Below are 22803 nucleotides of genomic sequence, written 5' to 3' on the forward strand. Positions count from 1 at the left end.
CGTGACGTCAAAAGAGGGGTTTCCGTTATTAAAAATAAATTGGCTGTCACACCTTTCGATCGCGGCCATTTACATTGTTTCAAAGTAAAGGTCGTCGGAAGACTAAAGACTGCCAATTTCACACAAAAAATTATAAATACCCGTATTATTTCTTAAAGTAACACTTTAATAAATGATATTCCAAAAATAATAAATCCTATAATACTTTGATTATAATAATAAGTGGTGTGGATGCGATAGTGTTATTTTTCATCAGCGATCGAAATTTAGTGTAAGACGTTATAAAACGAAGTCCTAAAAAAGCGCAATACATTACAAAAAATCTTCAAATGTAGTTTTATTTTTATTTTACATTGAATGAATTTTCGTTTCGTTTAAATTGAACGAAAATATTAATAAATTTTAGCATTCAAATGGAAAAAAACACCTGCATATTTTGCAAATTGAACTGTCTTTGCATGTACATGTATATTGAAAACTCTTTACTAGTGATGATGCGCGATACAAATCTGGCATTTTGTGATACCATAAATCTATACATTTAATTTATTTACGCAAGTATTTTTTATCCCTATTAAGATCAAACGTGCTTGCTTGTTTTCATGATGCTGTTTCGAACACTGCAGTATCGCACGATCTTCACACGTTATAGCGGAATTTACATTTGCAGGTACCCGTTAAATACGCTAATTGTGTAGCCGTAAATTGGTACAATATTTTAAATTTAAAGTTATTAAACACTTTATTGTTATGTTTAAACTGGCTAATATATAAACATTTTATAGTTCCTGTTAATCCTTTTCGGACAAATGTCTATTTTTTAACTATGTTCAAATATTTTATTAAAGCAACTGTTAAGTATTTGGCTTAAATGGCTGCTCAATATGCCAAGATATGACATGGAGGTATCATAAATTGTGTTTAATGACCTGACACATGTGGTTTATGCAGTATAGGTCCCTGGTTTTATGACCCCCTGTTTTCTTAGTAATTGTCTTGACAGTATTCGATCATATCGAGATAATCGGTTTGTGGTGAACAAAGGGGAAATTAAACACTGGGTTAAAAATGCTGAAACAAAGAGTGTCAAAATTGGTGAGACCAATTAAATAAAAATAATTACATTTATCAAGAGGATTTAGTTAATCTGTAACAAGGTAAGTTTTAAAAGACATATAGCTTTTATAGGTTCAAATCAGTTTCTATATGTTGATTACATCAAATCAATCTATTTGTTGTTTGTTTTGGTCCGTATTCGTGTTCGTTCATTGAAATCAATTAATTCTGAAAGAATTTTAATTTCTGAGTATTTTGTTGATCTTAAAAGGGTCGCGAATATGTGTCAAGTAGAGATTGTTATGGTAACCTTATCACGATGCGGTTCATCAAATGCAAACAATAGCAAAATTGCCGCAGTTTTGACGGCCAACATTTTAGCATGCGCAAAAATTACATCATTATCGGAATCCCCATAACCTCCTATAGGCCTAATTTCGTGGTTTCATTAACAGATAGTCTGATATGCATTTTATTTCATGTATTTTTAATGCAAACCAGTTACATTTCACTATCGAAAAATGAAATGTTGGTGTTACGGTGCTGTTCACGAACATTCGAATGGAATATATTAAGCATATTATGCATTTGTTTATTTATATCAAGATGGACCTTATATGTTCATTGCAATGTTCACGGTATCCGGACAAACGGCACCCGGACAATTGACCGCCAGTGTTTTTTTTGCATACGCGGACAGTCGGCACCCTGTAAATTTGTCGACCCGGACAATCGGCACCCGATTTAATAATAAACCCTGACAAACGGAACCCGATTAAAGGCGATCGATAAAGCCCGTCAGCACCTTGTTGAACTAATTAGTCTAATCCGCTATTTGGTTTGGTAAAAGAGATGATTAATAAATCCCGTCAACAAACTGTGTTATCAAACCAATATAAATGTGGATTGATTAACGTTATCTGCTAATTGGTTTAATAACACCTCTAAACATTTATTAATCATTTAATAATTATCGACAATTACGCTGAGATAATTAATAAGCACGTGTGGCAATTATAATGTTGCCCAAACTGCTTAATAATATTGTGCATCAAACGGTTTAACACGTTTTATAAAACACACAACTGTTGTGGTCAAACTATTTATTGTGTTTGTTTCCTCATTACTCGGTCATATGTTAAAGAAATTACGGTAAAATAATGACCTTTTTTAAAGTATGTATAGCACCTACAATTTTGAATAATGATCAAAAGGAAATGATCAGGCATTTGATATAAAAACTGTGTAAACACTCAAAAATTACGTCCATTCCATATGTTCAACAAGCTTTTTTCGTTGCATAAAATGGCGGCCAGATAAGCGTTGCTGAGGGGTGTGTGAAAAATTCATATCTGATTGGCTGATCGGAAAATTTGATTGACAGGTGGCGACTGGTTAATAGAAACTATGCACGTGATCATTTGACTTGAATGTTCTCGCTAAATGTAACGAGCCAAATACATACGTTTCCGTGACAAATAGTAAATAGATCGATCTATAAATTAAATCTACCCCAATTAAACAGAAATTATACAGAATGGTGATAAAGGTACATACAAATAATGTACCTCTTTAATTGCCACACACAATGGCTCTTACATAAATCAGTCATTGGCCTTAAAGCGGCGTTATTTCGGAATCCAATCATGCACGATGAATACATAGACCGGATATTAATATCTACTTTCAATAGCTCAATAAATAAGGAATATTCAAATATTTTAATTGTTCAAAGTGGCCTATACTCGAACGATATATTCAAAGAAAAATCAATTAAACATAAATCTCTATGATTACGAACCAATTCATATTGCCGAATCAAAAAAGGGAATCAATGTATTTCTGTAAAATTAGAGCTTCAAATCGAAATTGTAACTTAACCCGCTATTGAATATTATAAATAGGAAAAGAACGATAGAAAAATATTTTACTTAGTACATTGTGGTAACTATCAACGGAATCGTGTACGCCATTTAGAGTTTAATAATATTATATTGAAGATAAAATAGTCGCTAACTGTGTTACTTGGTGTACTTACGTAAAACATTACATTTCGGCGCTGCTGACCACGTTTCGTTGGGCAAACATTTCATTGTTGATTCACCAGACATTTTGTACCCAGAGTAACAGCTGACTGCTATAGTCGCGTTGCCTTCCACTGCTTGAGTCCAGTTGGTGTAAGTGCTGTTGTCATTTACAGGTGGTGCTGTACAGTCTGAAATTATTTGCAACTAAATACATTTACCATATCAAGTCAACTTCTATAAATTTTGAAGTTCGGCTGGTTGTGGCGCCTTAAACAATGCAGACCCTCAATGATGATTGATTTTGTAATTTCCTTTGAGACAAGTACTTGTGTTATTTTACTTGCAATGCTTAGTTCGTATGCTTAAATCCGTCAAGTTACACCAATGAAGAGATAATACGGGATACTTTAAAATGTACTTATCTGAATCGGATTCAAATATTAAATAATGGTTTTGTTTTAATTCGGGACTGACGTGCTCCATTGATTTGTCCCTGTGAATATTCCCTTAATCTCTTAAAAATTACGTCCATTCCATATGTTCAACACGCTTTGTTCGTTGCATAAAATGGCGGCCAGATAAGCGTTGCTGAGGGGTGTGTGAAAAATTCATATCTGATTGGCTGATCGGAAAATTTGATTGACAGGTGGCGACTGGTTAATAGAAACTATGCACGTGATCATATGACTTGAATGTTCTCGCTAAATGTAACGAGCCAAATACATACGTTTCCGTGACAAATAGTATATAGATCGATCTATAAATTAAATCTATCCCAATTAAACAGAAATTATACAGAATGGTGATAAAGGTACATACAAATAATGTACCTCTTTAATTGCCACACACAATGGCTCTTACATAAATCAGTCATTGGCCTTAAAGCGGCGTTATTTCGGAATCCAATCATGCACGATGAATACATAGACCGGACATTAATATCTACTTTCAATAGCTCAATAAATAAGGAATATTCAAATATTTTAATTGTTCAAAGTGGCCTATACTCGAACGATATATTCAAAGAAAAATCAGTTAAACATAAATCTCTATGATTACGAACCAATTCATATTGCCGAATCAAAAAAGGGAATCAATATATTTCTGAAAATTAGAGCTTCAAATCGAAATTGTAACTTAACCCGCTAAAAAATATTATAAATAGGAAAAGAACGATAGAAAAATATTTTACTTAGTACATTGTGGTAACTATCAACGGAATCGTGTACGCCATTTAGAGTTTAATAATATTATATTGAAGATAAAATAGTCGCTAACTGTGTTACTTGGTGTACTTACGTAAAACATTACATTTCGGCGCTGCTGACCACGTTTCGTTGGGCAAACATTTCATTGTTGATTCACCAGACATTTTGTACCCATAGTAACAGCTGACTGCTATAGTTGCGTTGCCTTCCACTGCTTGAGTCCAGTTGGTGTAAGTGCTGTTGTCATTTACAGGTGGTGCTGTACAGTCTGAAATTATTTGCAACTAAATACATTTACCATATCAAGTCAACTTCTATAAATTTTGAAGTTCGGCTGGTTGTGGCGCCTTAAACAATGCAGACCCTCAATGATGATTGATTTTGTAATTTCCTTTGAGACAAGTACTTGTGTTATTTTACTTGCAATGCTTAGTTCGTATGCTTAAATCCGTCAAGTTACACCAATAAAGAGATAATACGGGATACTTTAAAATGTACTTATCTGAATCGGATTCAAATATTAAATAATGGTTTTGTTTTAATTCGGGACTGACGTGCTCCATTGATTTGTCCCTGTGAATATTCCCTTAATCTCTTAAAAATTACGTCCAATCCATATGTTCAACACGCTTTGTTCGTTGCATAAAATGGCGGCCAGATAAGCGTTGCTGAGGGGTGTGTGAAAAATTCATATCTGATTGGCTGATCGGAAAATTTGATTGACAGGTGGCGACTGGTTAATAGAAACTATGCACGTGATCATATGACTTGAATGTTCTCGCTAAATGTAACGAGCCAAATACATACGTTTCCGTGACAAATAGTATATAGATCGATCTATAAATTAAATCTACCCCAATTAAACAGAAATTATACAGAATGGTGATAAAGGTACATACAAATAATGTACCTCTTTAATTGCCACACACAATGGCTCTTACATGAATCAGTCATTGGCCTTAAAGCGGCGTTATTTCGGAATCCAATCATGCACGATGAATACATAAACCGGACATTAATATCTTCTTTCAATAGCTCAATAAATAAGGAATATTCAAATATTTTAATTGTTCAAAGTGGCCTATACTCGAACGATATATTCAAAGAAAAATCAGTTAAACATAAATCTCTATGATTACGAACCAATTCATATTGCCGAATCAAAAAAGGGAATCAATGTATTTCTGAAAATTAGAGCTTCAAATCGAAATTGTAACTTAACCCGCTAAAAAAATATTATAAATAGGAAAAGAACGATAGAAAAATATTTTACTTAGTACATTGTGGTAACTATCAACGGAATCGTGTACGCCATTTAGAGTTTAATAATATTATATTGAAGATAAAAAAGTCGCTAACTGTGTTACTTGGTGTACTTACGTAAAACATTACATTTCGGCGCTGCTGACCACGTTTCGTTGGGCAAACATTTCATTGTTGATTCACCAGACATTTTGTACCCAGAGTAACAGCTGACTGCTATAGTCGCGTTGCCTTCCACTGCTTGAGTCCAGTTGGTGTAAGTGCTGTTGTCATTTACAGGTGGTGCTGTACAGTCTGAAATTATTTGCAACTAAATACATTTACCATATCAAGTCAACTTCTATAAATTTTGAAGTTCGGCTGGTTGTGGCGCCTTAAACAATGCAGACCCTCAATGATGATTGATTTTGTAATTTCCTTTGAGACAAGTACTTGTGTTATTTTACTTGCAATGCTTAGTTCGTATGCTTAAATCCGTCAAATTACACCAATGAAGAGATAATACGGGATACTTTAAAATGTACTTATCTGAATCGGATTCAAATATTAAATAATGGTTTTGTTTTAATTCGGGACTGACGTGCTCCATTGATTTGTCCCTGTGAATATTCCCTTAATCTCTTAAAAATTACGTCCATTCCATATGTTCAACACGCTTTGTTCGTTGCATAAAATGGCGGCCAGATAAGCGTTGCTGAGGGGTGTGTGAAAAATTCATATCTGATTGGCTGATCGGAAAATTTGATTGACAGGTGGCGACTGGTTAATAGAAACTATGCACGTGATCATATGACTTGAATGTTCTCGCTAAATGTAACGAGCCAAATACATACGTTTCCGTGACAAATAGTATATAGATCGATCTATAAATTAAATCTACCCCAATTAAACAGAAATTATACAGAATGGTGATAAAGGTACATACAAATAATGTACCTCTTTAATTGCCACACACATTGGCTCTTACATAAATCAGTCATTGGCCTTAAAGCGGCGTTATTTCGGAATCCAATCATGCACGATGAATACATAGAGCGGACATTAATATCTACTTTCAATAGCTCAATAAATAAGGAATATTCAAATATTTTAATTGTTCAAAGTGGCCTATACTCGAACGATATATTCAAAGAAAAATCTGTTAAACATAAATCTCTATGATTACGAACCAATTCATATTGCCGAATCAAAAAAGGGAATCAATGTATTTCTGAAAATTAGAGCTTCAAATCGAAATTGTAACTTAACCCGCTAAAAAATATAATAAATAGGAAAAGAACGATAGAAAAATATTTTACTTAGTACATTGTGGTAACTATCAACGGAATCGTGTACGCCATTTAGAGTTTAATAATATTATATTGAAGATAAAATAGTCGCTAACTGTGTTACTTGGTGTACTTACGTAAAACATTACATTTCGGCGCTGCTGACCACGTTTCGTTGGGCAAACATTTCATTGTTGATTCACCAGACATTTTGTACCCAGAGTAACAGCTGACTGCTATAGTCGCGTTGCCTTCCACTGCTTGAGTCCAGTTGGTGTAAGTGCTGTTGTCATTTACAGGTGGTGCTGTACAGTCTGAAATTATTTGCAACTAAATACATTTACCATATCAAGTCAACTTCTATAAATTTTGAAGTTCGGCTGGTTGTGGCGCCTTAAACAATGCAGACCCTCAATGATGATTGATTTTGTAATTTCCTTTGAGACAAGTACTTGTGTTATTTTACTTGCAATGCTTAGTTCGTATGCTTAAATCCGTCAAGTTACACCAATGAAGAGATAATACGGGATACTTTAAAATGTACTTATCTGAATCGGATTCAAATATTAAATAATGGTTTTGTTTTAATTCGGGACTGACGTGCTCCATTGATTTGTCCCTGTGAATATTCCCTTAATCTCTTAAAAATTACGTCCATTCCATATGTTCAACACGCTTTGTTCGTTGCAAAAAATGGCGGCCAGATAAGCGTTGCCGAGGGGTGTGTGAAAAATTCATATCTGATTGGCTGATCGGAAAATTTGATTGACAGGTGGCGACTGGTTAATAGAAACTATGCACGTGATCATATGACTTGAATGTTCTCGCTAAATGTAACGAGCCAAATACATACGTTTCCGTGACAAATAGTATATAGATCGATCTATAAATTAAATCTACCCCAATTAAACAGAAATTATACAGAATGGTGATAAAGGTACATACAAATAATGTACCTCTTTAATTGCCACACACAATGGCTCTTACATAAATCAGTCATTGGCCTTAAAGCGGCGTTATTTCGGAATCCAATCATGCACGATGAATACATAGACCGGACATTAATATCTACTTTCAATAGCTCAATAAATAAGGAATATTCAAATATTTTAATTGTTCAAAGTGGCCTATACTCGAACGATATATTCAAAGAAAAATCAGTTAAACATAAATCTCTATGATTACGAACAAATTCATATTGCCGAATCAAAAAAGGGAATCAATGTATTTCTGAAAATTAGAGCTTCAAATCGAAATTGTAACTTAACCCGCTAAACAATATTATAAATAGGAAAAGATCTATAGAAAAATAATTTACTTAGTACATTGTGGTAACTATCAACGGAATCGTGTACGCCATTTAGAGTTTAATAATATTATATTGAAGATAAAATAGTCGCTAACTGTGTTACTTTGTGTACTTACGTAAAACATTACATTTCGGCGCTGCTGACCACGTTTCGTTGGGCAAACATTTCATTGTTGATTCACCAGACATTTTGTACCCAGAGTAACAGCTGACTGCTATAGTCGCGTTGCCTTCCACTGCTTGAGTCCAGTTGGTGTAAGTGCTGTTGTCATTTACAGGTGGTGCTGTACAGTCTGAAATTATTTGCAACTAAATACATTTACCATATCAAGTCAACTTTTATAAATTTTGAAGTTCGGCTGGTTGTGGCGCCTAAAACAATGCAGACCCTCAATGATGATTGATTTTGTAATTTCCTTTGAGACAAGTACTTGTGTTATTTTACTTGCAATGCTTAGTTCGTATGCTTAAATCCGTCAAGTTACACCAATGAAGAGATAATACGGGATACTTTAAAATGTACTTATCTGAATCGGATTCAAATATTAAATAATGGTTTTGTTTTAATTCGGGACTGACGTGCTCCATTGATTTGTCCCTGTGAATATTCCCTTAATCTCTTAAAAATTACGTCCATTCCATATGTTCAACACGCTTTGTTCGTTGCATAAAATGGCGGCCAGATAAGCGTTGCTGAGGGGTGTGTGAAAAATTCATATCTGATTGGCTGATCGGAAAATTTGATTGACAGGTGGCGACTGGTTAATAGAAATTATGCACGTGATCATATGACTTGAATGTTCTCGCTAAATGTAACGAGCCAAATACATACGTTTCCGTGACAAATAGTATATAGATCGATCTATAAATTAAATCTACCCCAATTAAACAGAAATTATACAGAATGGTGATAAAGGTACATACAAATAATGTACCTCTTTAATTGCCACACACAATGGCTCTTACATAAATCAGTCATTGGCCTTAAAGCGGCGTTATTTCGGAATCCAATCATGCACGATGAATACATAGACCGGACATTAATATCTACTTTCAATAGCTCAATAAATAAGGAATATTCAAATATTTTAATTGTTCAAAGTGGCCTATACTCGAACGATATATTCAAAGAAAAATCAGTTAAACATAAATCTCTATGATTACGAACCAATTCATATTGCCGAATCAAAAAAGGGAATCAATGTATTTCTGAAAATTAGAGCTTCAAATCGAAATTGTAACTTAACCCGCTAAAAAATATTATAAATAGGAAAAGAATCGATAGAAAAATATTTACTTAGTACATTGTGGTAACTATCAACGGAATCGTGTACGCCATTTAGAGTTTAATAATATTATATTGAAGATAAAATAGTCGCTAACTGTGTTACTTGGTGTACTTACGTAAAACATTACATTTCGGCGCTGCTGACCACGTTTCGTTGGGACAAACATTTCATTGTTGATTCACCAGACATTTTGTACCCAGAGTGAACAGCTGACTGCTATAGTCGCGTTGCCTTCCACTGCTTGAGTCCAGTTGGTGTAAGTGCTGTTGTCATTTACAGGTGGTGCTGTACAGTCTGAAATTATTTGCAACTAAATACATTTACCATATCTAAGTCAACTTCTATAAATTTTGAAGTTCGGCTGGTTGTGGCGACTTAAACAATGCAGACCCTCAATGATGATTGATTTTGTAATTTCCTTTGAGACAAGTACTTGTGTTATTTTACTTGCAATGCTTAGTTCGTATGCTTAAATCCGTCAAGTTACACCAATGAAGAGATAATACGGGATACTTTAAAATGTACTTATCTGAATCGGATTCAAATATTAAATAATGGTTTTGTTTTAATTCAGGGACTGACGTGCTCCATTGATTTGTCCCTGTGAATATTCCCTTAATCTCTTAAAATTACGTCCATTCCATATGTTCAACACGCTTTGTTCGTTGCATAAAATGGCGGCCAGATAAGCGTTGCTGAGGGGTGTGTGAAAAATTCATATCTGATTGGCTGATCGGATAATTTGATTGACAGGTGGCGACTGGTTAATAGAAACTATGCACGTGATCATATGACTTGAATGTTCTCGCTAAATGTAACGAGCCAAATACATACGTTTCCGTGACAAATAGTATATAGATCGATCTATAAATTAAATCTACCCCAATTAAACAGAAATTATACAGAATGGTGATAAAGGTACATACAAATAATGTACCTCTTTAATTGCCACACACAATGGCTCTTACATAAATCAGTCATTGGCCTTAAAGCGGCGTTATTTCGGAATCCAATCATGCACGATGAATACATAGACCGGACATTAATATCTACTTTCAATAGCTCAATAAATAAGGAATATTCAAATATTTTAATTGTTCAAAGTGGCCTATACTCGAACGATATATTCAAAGAAAAATCAGTTAAACATAAATCTCTATGATTACGAACCAATTCATATTGCCGAATCAAAAAAGGGAATCAATGTATTTCTGAAAATTAGAGCTTCAAATCGAAATTGTAACTTAACCCGCTAAAAAATATTATAAATAGGAAAAGATCGATAGAAAAATAATTTACTTAGTACATTGTGGTAACTATCAACGGAATCGTGTACGCCATTTAGAGTTTAATAATATTATATTGAAGATAAAATAGTCGCTAACTGTGTTACTTGGTGTACTTACGTAAAACATGACATTTCGGCGCTGCTGACCACGTTTCGTTGGGCAAACATTTCATTGTTGATTCACCAGACATTTTGTACCCAGAGTAACAGCTGACTGCTATAGTCGCGTTGCCTTCCACTGCTTGAGTCCAGTTGGTGTAAGTGCTGTTGTCATTTACAGGTGGTGCTGTACAGTCTGAAAATATTTGCAACTAAATACATTTACCATATCAAGTCAACTTTTATAAATTTTGAAGTTCGGCTGGTTGTGGCGCCTAAAACAATGCAGACCCTCAATGATGATTGATTTTGTAATTTCCTTTGAGACAAGTACTTGTGTTATTTTACTTGCAATGCTTAGTTCGTATGCTTAAATCCGTCAAGTTACACCAATGAAGAGATAATACGGGATACTTTAAAATGTACTTATCTGAATCGGATTCAAATATTAAATAATGGTTTTGTTTTAATTCGGGACTGACGTGCTCCATTGATTTGTCCCTGTGAATATTCCCTTAATCTCTTAAAATTACGTCCATTCCATATGTTCAACACGCTTTGTTCGTTGCATAAAATGGCGGACCAGATAAGCGTTGCTGAGGGGTGTGTGAAAAATTCATATCTGATTGGCTGATCGGAAATTTGATTGACAGGTGGCGACTGGTTAATAGAAATTATGCACGTGATCATATGACTTGAATGTTCTCGCTAAATGTAACGAGCCAAATACATACGTTTCCGTGACAAATAGTATATAGATCGATCTATAAATTAAATCTACCCCAATTAAACAGAAATTATACAGAATGGTGATAAAGGTACATACAAATAATGTACCTCTTTAATTGCCACACACAATGGCTCTTACATAAATCAGTCATTGGCCTTAAAGCGGCGTTATTTCGGAATCCAATCATGCACGATGAATACATAGACCGGACATTAATATCTACTTTCAATAGCTCAATAAATAAGGAATATTCAAATATTTTAATTGTTCAAAGTGGCCTATACTCGAACGATATATTCAAAGAAAAATCAGTTAAACATAAATCTCTATGATTACGAACCAATTCATATTGCCGAATCAAAAAAGGGAATCAATGTATTTCTGAAAATTAGTGCTTCAAATCGAAATTGTAACTTAACCCGCTAAAAAATATTATAAATAGGAAAAGAACGATAGAAAAATATTTTACTTAGTACATTGTGGTAACTATCAACGGAATCGTGTACGCCATTTAGAGTTTAATAATATTATATTGAAGATAAAATAGTCGCTAACTGTGTTACTTGGTGTACTTACGTAAAACATTACATTTCGGCGCTGCTGACCACGTTTCGTAGGACAAACATTTCATTGTTGATTCACCAGACATTTTGTACCCAGAGTAACAGCTGACTGCTATAGTCGCGTTGCCTTCCACTGCTTGAGTCCAGTTGGTGTAAGTGCTGTTGTCATTTACAGGTGGTGCTGTACAGTCTGAAATTATTTGCAACTAAATACATTTACCATATCTAGTCAACTTCTATAAATTTTGAAGTTCGGCTGGTTGTGGCGACTTAAACAATGCAGACCCTCAATGATGATTGATTTTGTAATTTCCTTTGAGATAAGTACTTGTGTTATTTTACTTGCAATGCTTAGTTCGTATGCTTAAATCCGTCAAGTTACACCAATGAAGAGCTAATACGGGATACTTTAAAATGTACTTATCTGAATCGGATTCAAATATTAAATAATGGTTTTGTTTTAATTCGGGACTGACGTGCTCCATTGATTTGTCCCTGTGAATATTCCCTTAATCTCTTAAAATTACGTCCATTCCATATGTTCAACACGCTTTGTTCGTTGCATAAAATGGCGGCCAGATAAGCGTTGCTGAGGGGTGTGTGAAAAATTCATATCTGATTGGCTGATCGGATAATTTGATTGACAGGTGGCGACTGGTTAATAGAAACTATGCACGTGATCATATGACTTGAATGTTCTCGCTAAATGTAACGAGCCAAATACATACGTTTCCGTGACAAATAGTATATAGATCGATCTATAAATTAAATCTACCCCAATTAAACAGACATTATACAGAATGGTGATAAAGGTACATACAAATAATGTACCTCTTTAATTGCCACACACAATGGCTCTTACATAAATCAGTGATTGGCCTTAAAGCGGCGTTATTTCGGAATCAAATCATGCACGATGAATACATAGACCGGACATTAATATCTACTTTCAATAGCTCAATAAATAATGAATATTCAAATATTTTAATTGTTCAAAGTGGCCTATACTCGAACGATATATTCAAAGAAAAATCAGTTAAACATAAATCTCTATGATTACGAACCAATTCATATTGCCGAATCAAAAAAGGGAATCAATGTATTTCTGAAAATTAGAGCTTCAAATCGAAATTGTAACTTAACCCGCTAAAAAATATTATAAATAGGAAAAGAACGATAGAAAAATATTTTACTTAGTACATTGTGGTAACTATCAACGGAATCGTGTACGCCATTTAGAGTTTAATAATATTATATTGAAGATAAAATAGTCGCTAACTGTGTTACTTGGTGTACTTACGTAAAACATTACATTTCGGCGCTGCTGACCACGTTTCGTTGGGCAAACATTTCATTGTTGATTCACCAGACATTTTGTACCCAGAGTAACAGCTGACTGCTATAGTCGCGTTGCCTTCCACTGCTTGAGTCCAGTTGGTGTAAGTGCTGTTGTCATTTACAGGTGGTGCTGTACAGTCTGAAATTATTTGCAACTAAATACATTTACCATATCAAGTCAACTTCTATAAATTTTGAAGTTCGGCTGGTTGTGGCGCCTTAAACAATGCAGACCCTCAATGATGATTGATTTTGTAATTTCCTTTGAGACAAGTACTTGTGTTATTTTACCTGCAATGCTTAGTTCGTATGCTTACATCCGTCAAGTTACACCAATGAAGAGATAATACGGGATACTTTAAAATGTACTTATCTGAATCGGATTCAAATATTAAATAATGGTTTTGTTTTAATTCGGGACTGACGTGCTCCATTGGTTTGTCCCTGTGAATATTCCCTTAATCTCTTAAAATTACGTCCATTCCATATGTTCAACACGCTTTGTTCGTTGCATAAAATGGCGGCCAGATAAGCGTTGCTGAGGGGTGTGTGAAAAATTCATATCTGATTGGCTGATCGGAAAATTTGATTGACAGGTGGCGACTGGTTAATAGATACTATGCACGTGATCATCTGACTCGAATGTTCTCGCTAAATGTAACGAGCCAAATACATACGTTTCCGTGACAAATAGTATATAGATCGATCTATAAATTAAATCTACCCCAATTAAACAGACATTATACAGAATGGTGATAAAGGTACATACAAATAATGTACCTCTTTAATTGCCACACACAATGGCTCTTACATAAATCAGTCATTGGCCTTAAAGCGGCGTTATTTCGGAATCCAATCATGCACGATGAATACATAGACCGGACATTAATATCTACTTTCAATAGCTCAATAAATAAGGAATATTCAAATATTTTAATTGTTCAAAGTGGCCTATACTCGAACGATATATTCAAAGAAAAATCAGTTAAACATAAATCTCTATGATTACGAACCAATTCATATTGCCGAATCAAAAAAGGGAATCAATGTATTTCTGAAAATTAGAGCTTCAAATCGAAATTGTAACTTTCCCCGCTAAAAAATATTATAAATAGGAAAAGAACGATAGAAAAATATTTTACTTAGTACATTGTGGTAACTATCAACGGAATCGTGTACGCCATTTAGAGTTTAATAATATTATATTGAAGATAAAATAGTCGCTAACTGTGTTACTTGGTGTACTTACGTAAAACATTACATTTCGGCGCTGCTGACCACGTTTCGTTGGGCAAACATTTCATTGTTGATTCACCAGACATTTTGTACCCAGAGTAACAGCTGACTGCTATAGTCGCGTTGCCTTCCACTGCTTGAGTCCAGTTGGTGTAAGTGCTGTTGTCATTTACAGGTGGTGCTGTACAGTCTGAAATTATTTGCAACTAAATACATTTACCATATCAAGTCAACTTTTATAAATTTTGAAGTTCGGCTGGTTGTGGCGCCTTAAACAATGCAGACCCTCAATGATGATTGATTTTGTAATTTCCTTTGAGACAAGTACTTGTGTTATTTTACTTGCAATGCTTAGTTCGTATGCTTAAATCCGTCAAGTTACACCAATGAAGAGATAATACGGGATACTTTAAAATGTACTTATCTGAATCGGATTCAAATATTAAATAATGGTTTTGTTTTAATTCGGGACTGACGTGCTCCATTGATTTGTCCCTGTGAATATTCCATTAATCTCTTAAAAATTACGTCCATTCCATATGTTCAACACGCTTTGTTCGTTGCATAAAATGGCGGCCAGATAAGCGTTGCTGAGGGGTGTGTGAAAAATTCATATCTGATTTGCTGATCGGAAAATTTGATTGACAGGTGGCGACTGGTTAATAGAAACTATGCACGTGATCATATGACTTGAATGTTCTCGCTAAATGTAACGAGACAAATACATACGTTTCCGTGACAAATAGTATATAGATCGATCTATAAATTAAATCTACCCCAATTAAACAGAAATTATACAGAATGGTGATAAAGGTACATACAAATAATGTACCTCTTTAATTGCCACACACAATGGCTCTTACATAAATCAGTTATTGGCCTTAAAGCGGCGTTATTTCGGAATCCAATCATGCACGATGAATACATAGACCGGACATTATTATCTACTTTCAATAGCTCAATAAATAAGGAATATTCAAATATTTTAATTGTTCAAAGTGGCCTATACTCGAACGATATATTCAAAGAAAAATCAGTTAAACATCAATCTCTATGATTACGAACCAATTCATATTGCCGAATCAAAAAAGGGAATCAATGTATTTCTGAAAATTAGTGCTTCAAATCGAAATTGTAACTTAACCCGCTAAAAAATATTATAAATAGGAAAAGAACGATAGAAAAATAATTTACTTAGTACATTGTGGTAACTATCAACGGAATCGTGTACGCCATTTAGAGTTTAATAATATTATATTGAAGATAAAATAGTCGCTTACTGTGTTACTTGGTGTACTTACGTAAAACATTACATTTCGGTGCTGCTGACCACGTTTCGTTGGACAAACATTTCATTGTTGATTCACCAGACATTTTGTACCCAGAGTAACAGCTGACTGCTATAGTCGCGTTGCCTTCCACTGCTTGAGTCCAGTTGGTGTAAGTGCTGTTGTCATTTACAGGTGGTGCTGTACAGTCTGAAATTATTTGCAACTAAATACATTTACCATATCAAGTCAACTTCTATAAATTTTGAAGTTCGGCTGGTTGTGGCGCCTTAAACAATGCAGACCCTCAATGATGATTGATTTTGTAATTTCCTTTGAGACAAGTACTTGTGTTATTTTACTTGCAATGCTTAGTTCGTATGCTTAAATCCGTCAAGTTACACCAATGAAGAGCTAATACGGGATACTTTAAAATGTACTTATCTGAATCGGATTCAAATATTAAATTATGGTTTTGTTTTAATTCGGGACTGACGTGCTCCATTGATTTGTCCCTGTGAATATTCCCTTAATCTCTTAAAAATTACGTCCATTCCATATGTTCAACACGCTTTGTTCGTTGCATAAAATGGCGGCCAGATAAGCGTTGCTGAGGGGTGTGTGAAAAATTCATATCTGATTGGCTGATCGGAAAATTTGATTGACAGGTGGCGACTGGTTAATAGAAACTATGCACGTGATCATATGACTTGAATGTTCTCGCTAAATGTAACGAGCCAAATACATACGTTTCCGTGACAAATAGTATATAGATCGATCTATAAATTAAATCTACCCCAATTAAACAGACATTATACAGAATGATGATAAAGGTACATACAAATAATGTACCTCTTTAATTGCCACACACAATGGCTCTTACATAAATCAGTCATTGGCCTTAAAGCGGCGTTATTTCGGAATCCAATCATGCACGATGAATACATAGACCGGACATTAATATCTACTTTCAATAGCTCAATAAATAAGGAATATTCAAATATTTTAATTGTTCAAAGTGGCCTATACTCGAACGATATATTCAAAGAAAAATCAGTTAAACATAAATCTCTATGATTACGAACCAATTCATATTGCCGAATCAAAAAAGGGAATCAATGTATTTCTGAAAATTAGAGCTTCAAATCGAAAGTGTAACTTAACCCGCTAAAAAATATTATAAATAGGAAAAGAACGATAGAAAAATATTTTACTTAGTACATTGTGGTAACTATCAACGGAATCGTGTACGCCATTTAGAGTTTAATAATATTATATTGAAGATAAAATAGTAGCTAACTGTGTTACTTGGTGTACTTACGTAAAACATTACATTTCGGCGCTGCTGACCACGTTTCGTTGGGCAAACATTTCATTGTTGATTCACCAGACATTTTGTACCCAGAGTAACAGCTGACTGCTATAGTCGCGTTGCCTTCCACTGCTTGAGTCCAGTTGGTATAAGTGCTGTTGTCATTTACAGGTGGTGCTGTACAGTCTGAAATTATTTGCAACTAAATACATTTACCATATCAAGTCAACTTCTATAAATTTTGAAGTTCGGCTGGTTGTGGCGCCTTAAACAATGCAGACCCTCAATGATGATTGATTTTGTAATTTCCTTTGAGAAAAGTACTTGTGTTATTTTACTTGCAATGCTTAGTTCGTATGCTTAAATCCGTCAAGTTACACCAATGAAGAGATAATACGGGATACTTTAAAATGTACGTATCTGAATCGGATTCAAATATTAAATAATGGTTTTGTTTTAATTCGGGACTGACGTGCTCCATTGATTTGTCCCTGTGAATATTCCCTTAATCTCTTAAAAATTACGTCCATTCCATATGTTCAACACGCTTTGTTCGTTGCATAAAATGGCGGCCAGATAAGCGTTGCTGAGAGGTGTGTGAAAAATTCATATCTGATTGGCTGATCGGAAAATTTGATTGACAGGTGGCGACTGGTTAATAGAAACTATGCACGTGATCATATGACTTGAATGTTCTCGCTAAATGTAACGAGCCAAATACATACGTTTCCGTGACAAATAGTATATAGATCGATCTATAAATTAAATCTACCCCAATTAAACAGAAATTATACAGAATGGTGATAAAGGTACATACAAATAATGTACCTCTTTAATTGCCACACACAATGGCTCTTACATAAATCAGTCATTGGCCTTAAAGCGGCGTTATTTCGGAATACAATCATGCACGATGAATACATAGACCGGACATTAATATCTACTTTCAATAGCTCAATAAATAAGGAATATTCAAATATTTTAATTGTTCAACGTGGCCTATATATTGAAGATGAAATAGTCGCTAACTGTGTTACTTGGTGTACTTACGTAAAACATTACATTTCGGCGCTGCTGACCACGTTTCGTTGGGCAAACATTTCATTGTTGATTCACCAGACATTTTGTACCCAGAGAAACAGCTGACTGCTATAGTCGCGTTGCCTTCCACTGCTTGAGTCGAGTTGGTGTAAGTGCTGTTGTCATTTACAGGTGGTGGTGTACAGTCTGAAATTATTTGCAACTAAATACATTTACCATATCAAGTCAACTTCTATAAATTTTGAAGTTCGGCTGGTTGTGGCGCCTTAAACAATGCAGACCCTCAATGATGATTGATTTTGTAATTTCCTTTGAGACAAGTACTTGTGTTATTTTACTTGCAATGCTTAGTTCGTATGCTTAAATCCGTCAAGTTACACCAATGAAGAGATAATACGGGATACTTTAAAATGTACTTATCTGAATCGGATTCAAATATTTAATAATGGTTTTGTTTTAATTCGGGACTGACGTGCTCCATTGATTTGTCCCTGTAAATATTCCCTTAATCTCTTAAAAATTACGTCCATTCCATATGTTCAACACGCTTTGTTCGTTGCATAAAATGGCGGCCAGATAAGCGTTGCTGAGGGGTGTGTGAAAAATTCATATCTGATTGGCTGATCGGAAAATTTGTTTGACAGGTGGCGACTGGTTAATAGAAACTATGCACGTGATCATATGACTTGAATGTTCTCGCTAAATGTAACGAGCCAAATACATACGTTTCCGTGACAAATAGTATATAGATCGATCTATAAATTAAATCTACCCCAATTAAACAGACATTATACAGAATGGTGATAAAGGTACATACAAATAATGTACCTCTTTAATTGCCACACACAATGGCTCTTACATAAATCAGTCATTGGCCTTAAAGCGGCGTTATTTCGGAATCCAATCATGCACGATGAATACATAGACCGGACATTAATATTTACTTTCAATAGCTCAATAAATAAGGAATATTCAAATATTTTAATTGTTCAAAGTGGCCTATACTCGAACGATATATTCAAAGAAAAATCAGTTAAACATAAATCTCTATGATTACGAACCAATTCATATTGCCGAATCAAAAAAGGGAATCAATGTATTTCTGAAAATTAGAGCTTCAAATCAAAATTGTAACTTAACCCGCTAAAAAATATTATAAATAGGAAAAGAACGATAGAAAAATATTTTACTTAGTACATTGTGGTAACTATCAACGGAATCGTGTATGCCATTTAGAGTTTAATAATATTATATTGAAGATAAAATAGTCGCTAACTGTGTTACTTGTTGTACTTACGTAAAACATTACATTTCGGCGCTGCCGACCACGTTTCGTTGGGCAAACATTTCATTGTTGATTCACCAGACATTTTGTACCCAGAGTAACAGCTGACTGCTATAGTCGCGTTGCCTTCCACTGCTTGAGTCCAGTTGGTGTAAGTGCTGTTGTCATTTACAGGTGGTGCTGTACAGTCTGAAATTAATTGCAACACAATACATTTACCATATCAAGTCAACTTCTATAAATTTTGAAGTTCGGCTGGTTGTGGCGCCTTAAACAATGCAGACCCTCAATGATGATTGATTTTGTAATTTCCTTTGAGACAAGTACTTGTGTTATTTTACTTGCATTGCTTAGTTCGTATGCTTAAATCCGTCAAGTTACACCAATGAAGAGATAATACGGGATACTTTAAAATGTACTTATCTGAATCGGATTTAAATATTAAATAATGGTTTTGTTTTAATTCGGGACTGACGTGCTCCATTGATTTGTCCCTGTGTATATTCCCTTAATCTCTTAAAAATTACGTCCATTCCATATGTTCAACACGCTTTGTTCGTTGCATAAAATGGCGGCCAGATAAGCGTTGCTGAGGGGTGTGTGAAAAATTCATATCTGATTGGCTGATCGGAAAATTTGATTGACAGGTGGCGATTGGTTAATAGAAACTATGCACGTGATCATATGACTTGAATGTTCTCGCTAAATGTAACGAGCCAAATACATACGTTTCCGTGACAAATAGTATATAGATCGATCTATAAATTAAATCTACCCCAATTAAACAGAAATTATACAGAATGGTGATAAAGGTACATACAAATAATGTACCTCTTTAATTGCCACACACAATGGCTCTTACATAAATCAGTCATTGGCCTTAAAGCGGCGTTATTTCGGAATCCAATCATGCACGATGAATACAAAGACCGGACATTACTATCTACTTTCAATAGCTCAATAAATAAGGAATATTCAAATATTTTAATTGTTCAAAGTGGCCTATACTCGAACGATATATTCAAAGAAAAATCAGTTAAACATAAATCTCTATGATTACGAACTAATTCATATTGCCGAATCAAAAAAGGGAATCAATGTATTTCTGAAAATTAGAGCTTCAAATCGAAATTGTAACTTAACCCAATAAAAAATATCATAAATAGGAAAAGAACGATAGAAAAATATTTTACTTAGTACATTGTGGTAACTATCAACGGAATCGTGTACGCCATTTAGAGTTTAATAATATTATATTGAAGATAAAATAGTCGCTAACTGTGTTACTTGGTGTACTTACGTAAAACATTACATTTCGGCGCTGCTGACCACGTTTCGTTGGGCAAACATTTCATTGTTGATTCACCAGACATTTTGTACCCAGAGTAACAGCTGACTGCTATAGTCGCGTTGCCTTCCACTGCTTGAGTCCAGTTGGTGTAAGTGCTGTTGTCATTTACAGGTGGTGCTGTACAATCTGAAATTATTTGCAACTAAATACATTTACCATATCATGTCAACTTCTATAAATTTTGAAGTTCGGCTGGTTGTGGCGCCTTAAACAATGCAGACCCTCAATGATGATTGATTTTGTAATTTCCTTTGAGACAAGTACTTGTGTTATTTTACTTGCAATGCTTAGTTCGTATGCTTAAATCCGTCAAGTTACACCAATGAAGAGATAATACGGGATACTTTAAAATGTACTTATCTGAATCGGATTCAAATATTAAATAATGGTTTTGTTTTAATTCGGGACTGACGTGCTCCATTGATTTGTCCCTGTGAATATTCCCTTAATCTCTTAAAAATTACGTCCATTCCATATGTTCAACACGCTTTGTTCGTTGCATAAAATGGCGGCCAGATAAGCGTTGCTGAGGGGTGTGTGAAAAATTCATATCTGATTGGCTGATCGGAAAATTTGATTGACAGGTGGCGACTGGTTAATAGAAACTATGCACGTGATCATATAATTTTAATGTTCTCGCTAAATGTAACGAGCCAAATACATACGTTTCCGTGACAAATAGTAAATAGATCGATCTATAAATTAAATCTACCCCAATTAAACAGAAATTATACAGAATGGTGATAAAGGTACATACAAATAATGTACCTCTTTAATTGCCACACACAATGGCTCTTACATAAATCAGTCATTGGCCTTAAAGCGGCGTTATTTCGGAATCCAATCATGCACGATGAATACATAGACCGGACATTAATATCTACTTTCAATAGCTCAATAAATAAGGAATATTCAAATATTTTAATTGTTCAAAGTGGCCTATACTCGAACGATATATTCAAAGAAAAATCAGTTAAACATAAATCACTATGATTACGAACCAATTCATATTGCCGAATCAAAAAAGGGAATCAATGTATTTCTGAAAATTAGAGCTTCAAATCGAAATTGTAACTTAACCCGCTAAAAAATATTATAAATAGGAAAAGAACGATAGAAAAATATTTTACTTAGTACATTGTGGTAACTATCAACGGAATCGTGTACGCCATTTAGAGTTTAATAATATTATATTGAAGATAAAATAGTAGCTAACTGTGTTACTTGGTGTACTTACGTAAAACATTACATTTCGGCGCTGCTGACCACGTTTCGTTGGGCAAACATTTCATTGTTGATTCACCAGACATTTTGTACCCAGAGTAACAGCTGACTGCTATAGTCGCGTTGCCTTCCACTGCTTGAGTCCAGTTGGTATAAGTGCTGTTGTCATTTACAGGTGGTGCTTTACAGTCTGAAATTGTTTGCAACTATACATTTACCATCTCAACTCAACTTCTATCAATTTTAAAGTTCGGCTGGTTGTGGCGCCTTACAAATTTCAGACCCTTAATAATAATGATTTTTTTTCAACAAATTGGTGGAATGCTGAAACATTGTTGAACGTTGACAAATTGATGCCTTCCTTAAATTAAGTCTAAGTTTCTCGAAATAAATGCTCACTTTCTCAAGAAACGGGTGTGTGGTGAACATTGTTTATAGGTCCGTTTTTGAGTGGTGAATTGACCAATTTGTGAAATTATTAAGCAATTTACGAAGTATTATAATAGCACAACGCAGAAAACAAAACAAATAACAGAATTAAGGATATAGTAATTCAAAAAAATGAGTCCACTGATGAGATTCGTTTCCTCTATCTTCACTGCTGAATGATAATTAAACATCTAAACAGGGGAAGTAAATATGCCATCG

This window comes from Dreissena polymorpha, chromosome 11 (genome assembly GCF_020536995.1).
Source record: "Dreissena polymorpha isolate Duluth1 chromosome 11, UMN_Dpol_1.0, whole genome shotgun sequence".
Classification (NCBI taxonomy): domain Eukaryota; kingdom Metazoa; phylum Mollusca; class Bivalvia; order Myida; family Dreissenidae; genus Dreissena; species Dreissena polymorpha.